The sequence below is a fragment of the Cicer arietinum genome, chromosome 3 (genome assembly GCF_000331145.2).
Source record: "Cicer arietinum cultivar CDC Frontier isolate Library 1 chromosome 3, Cicar.CDCFrontier_v2.0, whole genome shotgun sequence".
Lineage (NCBI taxonomy): Eukaryota > Viridiplantae > Streptophyta > Magnoliopsida > Fabales > Fabaceae > Cicer > Cicer arietinum.
In genome coordinates, this window is record NC_021162.2 from 25,363,652 (window position 1) to 25,371,858 (window position 8,207).

Below are 8,207 nucleotides of genomic sequence, written 5' to 3' on the forward strand. Positions count from 1 at the left end.
CAATTCCTAATAGAAAAACTTCAATCATATGAGTTTGTTTGAAAGAAAGAAAAAAAAGTGGGGGTAATATCCATCCTTAAATATGAATTTGTATTGACCATGAATCTCATTGACTAAGAATTGACAATTGACATAATAAGTAACTATAAAATATCCAAACTTTTCCAAAATTGTCAATTCATTTGAAAATTATGAAATCAAGCAAGTTGTATTTTATTAAGATTGATAAAAAGACCCGAGGTTTCGTCTTCTCATTTGTGTTGGTCTATTTCTTTTTTTTTAAGGCATAAATGCGGTCAGACCAACAAAACCAACTAGACTGTCGACTTTTCTGATTTTATTTTTATTTTTATCAGTTTTCCGGTTTGGATACTGATTATAATACCCAACAGTTTGACATTCAAAACGAACCAAATTAGATCCTGGTTCCTGTTCCAACTAGTATGTCTGTTCAGATTTTAATTACCTTACTTGTAGGTTGGCAAGAGAAATAGTTCTAATAATTTAAAGACAAGTAAAAGAGTATCAGGTTAAGAAATAAATTGATGGATTATTCATTTCTCACCTTACCAAACAAACAATTTTGCTACCAATATTCCTCAATTTTTTCATAAAAACAAAATACTTAAAATTCCCTTGCTTATTTATATCATTTTTTAAATCTAAATTTATCTTTTTATCTTCATCTTCTACTTCATATTCATCTTTTTTTCTCACACCCCATTCTCATTCTTCCTCTATTTTCAACAACTTCAACATCGTGAACTCAATATGCGTACGTGAACTGAGTTTGCGTAGGACCTACGTGAATTGAGTTTGTGTAGGACCTACAAGAATTGAGTTTGCGTACATGAACTGAGTTTGCATAAGTGAACTGAGTTTGTGTAGGAACCTACGTGAACTAAGTTTGCGTAAGTGAACTAAAATTACGTAGGAATCTACGTGAACTGAGTTTGCGTAAGTGAACTAAGATTGCATAACAATGTACGTGAACTGAATTCACGTACGCTTACGTGATCTGAATTCACGTACGCTTACGTGATCTTAATTCATGGAATCTACGTGAATTGAGTTCACGTAGTATTTGTGATTTCTTTAATTGAATAACGTATGTGAATTCATTTCACATAAATGTACGTGAATTATTTACAGGTACGAGAACCGCGTTCACGTAAAATCCCTAGATTTTGAAATAAAAAAACAAACTCAAACATAGACCAGTAAGCCCACTTTGTTGGATGACTTTAACTACAATATGAAGATGAGACTTATGAGGTGTAAGTTTGCAGTACCTCAATTTTGTCCGATCAATTAAAAATAACTCTAAAACAAATATGTCTAATAAATATTTTACAATTACTATAAAATTGGAAAAAAAATCATCATTTTACAAATCTGACTCAATTTTGAGTACATAATTTATTTAGATGTTCTAATTTAACACCAAAAATAAAATAATATAAAAGAAAAAAAGTTGTGAGCATGCTATCTTTTTCTTCCTTTTCTTGTTGTTTCTATTGTGTACATTCCTTTATCTTGCTTTCCTTATTAACATCCTACTACAACCACTCCTTTATCTTAGCTTGCTTTGTTAGCATCCTACTACAAACATGTTACAAATCAGTCATTTGCTTCATTTTATTTTATTTTAGACTAATTAGATTATTACTTGTACCACTTTTGCACTCAAAATATGATGTTATGTAAAATTTGCAATAAAACCATACAAAGTCAAGAACTTAATTTTATCTAATGAACTAAAGATTCACCACTTTAGCCTATAAATTGAGTTCGAAAATCAGTAAAAGGGCAGAGGATTTTGGTACAAAAAAAACACTTAAAAAGGAGAAAAAAATAAGAAACTTAGTAGCAAATAAAAACAAGCAAACAAACAGAAGAATGATTAAGGTATTTCTTTCATCTTTACGTTATAATCATTATCCAAATGTAATATAAAAAATGAGTTATGAATGAAAAATGAATTTTTTTGTTGTTATACAAATATAATGTCTGATCCGTGAGGGTATAAACAAAAAAAAAAAAAATTAGAAAATGATAAGATTAAAAGCTCAAACATTCGGCGTCGTCGTACCCTTTGGTTCTTCCGTGCTTGGCCCCCTTGATCCCTCCCCTTCCCCTGCAGTCCCCTTTTTCTTCTTTTGGTCCTCTGCATTTTGTTCCCTATTTTTTCCTCTCATGCGGCCGTTTTCCTCTTTTGATTTTCTGGATTTTGTTCATATTTTCTTTCCTCTCAGCCAAAGCGTCGTTCCACAAGCTTCACTACTAATTAGGTTACTTTTAGTTATATGAATATATATATATATATATATATATATATATATATATATATATATTATTTAGTATTTTTTCATTTTTTTTTCTTCTGTTTATTTTTTATTATTATATATTAAATTTAGTTTTTGGATTTTAAGCTCATTTGTTTCTCTATAGATTTATGTCCTTAGCTTTTAGTTTTTATTTTTATTTTTTAAAAATAAGTATAATATTTTTAAATTTAATTAATTTTCTAACAGATATTAAATCTTCTATGAACACAAAGTAATATTTTATTAATGATTTAGGGTTGTATACAAAGTAATATTTTTTCCTTGATTTTTTAAGCCATAAGTTGTACACTCGTATTTTAAAATAAATATTCGTATCACAACCTTATTATTATTTTTTTTTATAACAAAAATGGTTTTTTATCAACAACAAAATAAAAATATTTGTATGAGATTAATTAAGATGTGACATCTTATTAATTTTAGATATTTATGACACCTAAGTTGTGACAATCTGACCATCTCAACGCTAAAACATATTTATTTTTATTTTTTTTACAAATAAAATAGACTTAACTGAGATACAATATCTTGTTAGTTTTAGTTTAAGACGCATGAGTTTTGACAACTTTGCGATTTTAAACATTCTCAACTAATTCCAAATAAATAACTAAATATACTTATCAAAATCAATTTCTCAGACTCGAGATCTTTTTTTTTTTATTTCTTTATCAAATCAACAATTTTTTTACCACATAAAATTTTCCCAACAAAATACATTTCTCTAAAAGCAACCAACACACAAATATTTTATATCCAAGAACTACGTAGCTTTGATTTCTCCATCGCACCGGGAGATACGTAGGAGCAAGATCGCACTCTTGTCAAGCATAACAATAATTTTTTTCTCTCTCTATGTTTTAAATATACTTTTATGATTAAATTATTTTTCATTAAAAAATTATACTTGCATTTTAAAAATGAGAGATAAATTTATATAAGTTAACATTAATTTTGCACAATTAATTACATGTAACCGTATTTTAACGGATGTCATAGGGTGCTAATATCTTCCCTAGGAATAATCGACTCTCGAACTCAAAATTTGGTTTCAAATACCATTTTTCTTTTTTTAAAGAGTTTCCCAAATTTTCCCTATTTTTTAAAATAAATTTTGTTGATTATTATGACCTCGTTACTACAGAATATGACAGTCGTTATCAATTTAAAACAATATAGAAAACAGAATACGTCTAGCATACAATTAAGATCGAACATACAATCATACAATGCAAGATTTATTCGGATTCATACACAGCGGAATTATAATAGCATACAAGATAAAAGTAAAAAGATAAGGGATAGAATGCACCAAGGTTTATCCGGGTTCAGCTGTCAATATGACAGCCTACATCCAGTCCTGACAATCCAACTGGATTTCAGCTTTTTCTTCAATAGAAAGAAATGAGACTTGTTTACAGATTTTCCAGTTTCCTCGAAACCTATCTATCTAACTCAGACTCTTTCCTATTGCTTAACCCCTTGATCCTTGCAGTCACTCGTCAAACTCACACAAGATCAAGTCCAGCTCCTTCTTGATGATCTTTATATCAACGAAGATCGCCACCAGTTTTCATGATGGATTTTTCACAGTTGTTTCTTTTTACAAAACTTTGTTTACAGAAAGAAATAAAAGAAGTACAGAGTTTGTCTTCAATCTTTATCAATGTATCTCACACAATAATCTGGTTGTTCATTTGAGTGTTTGTGAGATCATTGGCTTTTCTCTCAAGAATTCTTTTTCAGCTCTCTTATTGATTATGAATAATCTTTTTGGTCTTGATCTGAAAAAGCAATATCAGAATGTTATCAAAATATTCTTAAGAGTTCTTCAGTGTTCTGAAGTATATTCAAGTGTTTTTCTTGTCGTCATTTTGAGAAAAAAGATTGAAAAATGTTTATATAGTTTCTGAAAAACAACTGATAAATCGATTTACCAATCGATTCATTAAAGTTATAAAACGGGCTCAATCGATTTGCCAATCGATTATCGCAAGTCTTGTTTTTCTTGAATCTTGAAACTATACAAACTAATCGATTTCCTAATCGATTCTTTTAATACACTTTTCGGAAAATTATGTGTAGACTTATATGAATCGATTGCATAATCGATGTCATGTGTTTTGTTCCAATAATAAAATCACACTAATCGATTACTTAGTCGATTCACTAACTCTCATAATCGATTCACAAATACACATAATCGATTTGGTCACATACTGAGAGTTCCCTGTGATTTCAAAATTTGTTTCAATCGATTTGCCAATCGATTGTGTTTAAAACAGGAACTTAGCTTATTTCATGTTAATCGGAGTGCCAATCGATTTGGTAGTATGTTTCTGAAAAGGTCTTACCAGTTTGTTTAGCTCAATCGATTACCTAATCGATTGATACCAAACTTAACATGATTGAAATTCTCATAATAGATTGTCCAATCGATTGTGTTTGTCACAGGGCATGTTACTTTTGAAATATTATTTACGCAATCGATTTGTCAATCGATTAGCCTAGTAAATGGATTGTTCCTGTGACTTGCCCAATCGATTTCCCAATCGATTTGTTTCAATCAGTTTTTACTTTGTGATTTGCACAGTCGATGTGCAAATCGATTAGCATACAAATCAGGTTGCCACTGACTTGCACAATTTTTATCATTGATTGTGCCAATCGATTGCCTAATCGATTGTGTAACCACAAACAACAAGTTTCCTTACAACCCTTTTACGAAATCGATTGCCTAATCGATTTGCTCAGTAGATTTTCAACTTTTGTTGATTTCTTGAGTTCCAAGCAATTGTCTCAAGTATGTAGGGTTGAGTTGTTGTTCCTGAAATCTTGCTCAGTTAAAATGTTAGAATTATCATATGATGTATGAACATTGTATGTTTGTTAATTATGTCAAAATTAGGATTAAGAGGACTAAAGTCCAACAATCTCCCCTTTTTTGCATAAGTTACAAGCATACAATTTTAACTTGAGTTGAGCATTTCAAGACATAATATTAACAACAGATATATTTTCATAGCATCATATTATCAGATCATAATATCAGATCAGAGCATAAGTGCACATGCTATTTAACAATATCAGAGTTATTTTAATAAGTCATTATCAGTCATTAGAGTATCAAAATATGCAGCAGTAAAAGTACAAGTTAATAATTTCTCTCCCCCTTTGTCAATTAAGGCAAAAAGGCAAAAAGGCAAAAAAAAATTTCCTCCCCCTATGTTAGTAAACATAAGCACTGGGGGATGATAATGATGAAAAAAAAGTGTATCAGAGCAACAAATAAGCAGATTAAACAGATTATGGCAAATGATTTAAGAGAGTAATGGAATAAACGTTCTAGTGCATTATATATATAGAAGAAAAGAATACAACAAGTCATTACAAAACAACACAGATCCTAAACACCTAATCTCCTAAATTGGGCTGGTCCTCACTATTATCTAAGGGAGAGGCAGAGACCGCTGTATTACGCTCAGCAGGTGTCTCCTCAACGTGAGTTGCAGAACGATCTAGGGGAGTTGGGTTTGGTTCCTCTGTTGCTTGTCGATCGATGTCTGCTATATCTTCAAATGACAGCTTTATGCCTAAATGCGCTTGAATTGCATCAATATCCTGAACAACTGAGTTCAGAGATGCCTGGAGAGTCTTCAGATTAGCTTCCATTCTAGCATGTGACTCTTGCATTTTGGCATTGTGAGCCATCTGAGCTTCTATAAATTCCATTAGTTTTGCGACATACTTAGGAGGGGCTGGTTCAGTAGCTTGTTGAGGATTAGGTTGAGCTTGTTCAACATTCGGCTGTGGTCTTATCCAAATACCATGCAACCTTTTCAATTGCATCTGGTTTACAATTGATTCTCCAAAAATGAGAGTGGTCTTGGAAGATTCTTCATTAACAAGTGATACCTTGAAGTGTTTTAGAATCTTGGTAATCAGTTGAGGATAAGGCAGCACTAGCTTACTCTGTGAAGCCTCCAACATGTGCCTTAGCACAATCCATGTCCAGCTCATCCTGAGCTCCTTGGACAATCCCCATAGCAGTAGTATATCCAACTTTTGGACTACAGCATGGTTACCAGATCGTGGCACAAGCATCCGGGTCAGAGTATACATAAGCATCTGATGTTGGACCTTCATTTGACCAATAGGCAGTGAAATGGTTTCAACAAAGCCATCAATCATCAGATCCTTAACAGCAGTATGCCTATCAAACGTTGCTTCCCATCCTTCGTCAGCAGTGTCAGCCTCAGAACTGCCGTCTATTGATGTTCCATGAAATGGCAATCTTGATAAGGTAGAAAAATCTTCAAAGGACATAGATATCCTTTTCCCTTTAACTTGAGCTTTGAATCCGTCTTCAGTTAGCTTGAAAGTTGAGTAGAATTCCCTTATTAACCTCGGATAACTATCAAGAGTTGATGAAAGAAAATTTTCAAGACCATGAATCCTCAAATGGTCTTGGAAGTTGAATCCTTCTGAATCAAAGTAAGCAAAATCCAGAGTCCGACCCTCATGGATTTTCCTTTTAAGAAAGTCTAATGGAATGGTAGCTTCTACCTCTTTTTCCTTAGATGAAGGAGCTTTCTTAGGTAGGGGTGAAGAATCTGGTTTCTTCTTCTTCTGAGAGATTTCCTTCATGGCGTCAGCCATAAGCTTCTCAGTGGGTGGCTCCTTTCTCTTCTTGGATTTCTCTTGATTAACAACAGGTGCCTTGCCTTTGTCCTTGGCAAGAATCTTATGAGTAGGAATGGGAACCCTTTTAGTCAACGTAGGTGGAGGTGAAGGGGTTCGCCCACTTGATGAAGATGATGGTGAGGGAGTTCGTGTTTGAGTTTGCTTAACTCGTGCCATAGGTGTAAGTTGAGGTGCGTTTGAATGTAGATAATAAATCAAGAACGATTGCAGAACCAGAGAGATGAAGCAGAAAAAAAATTTGTGAAATCTGGAGAAATGAAGTGAAGAAATCGATTGGTAACTGTTCCTATTTAAACCCTCAAATGTGTAAATCGATTGCCCAATCGATTATGTTACCGTTGTTGGGTAATCTCAATCGATTTAGTAATTATTGCATTCAATGGCTAGTAAAGGAGAGTCACAACGGTCATATTGTAAATCGATTCCCAAATTGATTTCCAGATTTACTCAATCGATGTCCAAATCGATGTTTTTAAAGTTGAAAGGTGAACTAGTCGATTTCTCAACCGACGCTCGGGCAGGGTAAATTTTTTTTTCTGAACTTTGAAGTCTGGGGCCAACACAATCGATTCCCAAATCGATTTTGTAAACTATGTACCATGCTGGTAATCGATTACCCAATCGATTTAACTGGAAAACACTGCAAGCACCAGAAGTGTCATGTGAAAAGGGTTCAAAGATCATACCTCACTAGGATCAATGATCCCTAGTTTCATCCTTATATGCAGGAAACTTTCTCTTGGTAAAGCTTTTGTGAAGATGTCAGCCAGCTGTTCAGCTGTGTTAACATACTCAAGCTTAATGATTCCATTTTGAAAGTGATCCCTTATAAAATGATGTCTTACTTCAATGTGCTTGGTCCTGGAGTGCATCATTGGATTCTTAGTAATGCTTATTGCACTTGTGTTATCACACATAATAGGTACTGTTCCCAAGTCAACACCAAAATCCAATAAGTGTCGTTTCATCCAAAGAATCTGAGCACAGCAGCTCCCAGCTGCAATGTATTCAGCTTCAGCAGTCGATAGTGCAATGCTAGTCTGTTTCTTGCTAAACCACGACACAAGGGAGTTTCCAAGTAAATGACAAGTTCTAGAAGTGCTTTTCCTGTCTAGTTTGCATCCGGCAAAGTCTGAATCTAAGTAACCAACTAAGGTA

At 33.0% G+C, this 8,207-nt stretch overlaps 1 long non-coding RNA gene across 1 annotated transcript; it reads right to left on the reverse strand.

Moving 5' to 3' along the window:
* Positions 1 to 1,339: 1,339 nt before the first annotated feature.
* On the reverse strand, positions 1,340 to 2,296 carry LOC140919878 (uncharacterized). Its single transcript, XR_012162482.1, has 2 exons — positions 2,093 to 2,296; positions 1,340 to 1,602 (listed from the first exon to the last, which is right to left on the reverse strand). It is a non-coding gene; the product is annotated as an uncharacterized lncRNA (long non-coding RNA).
* Positions 2,297 to 8,207: the final 5,911 nt, after the last annotated feature.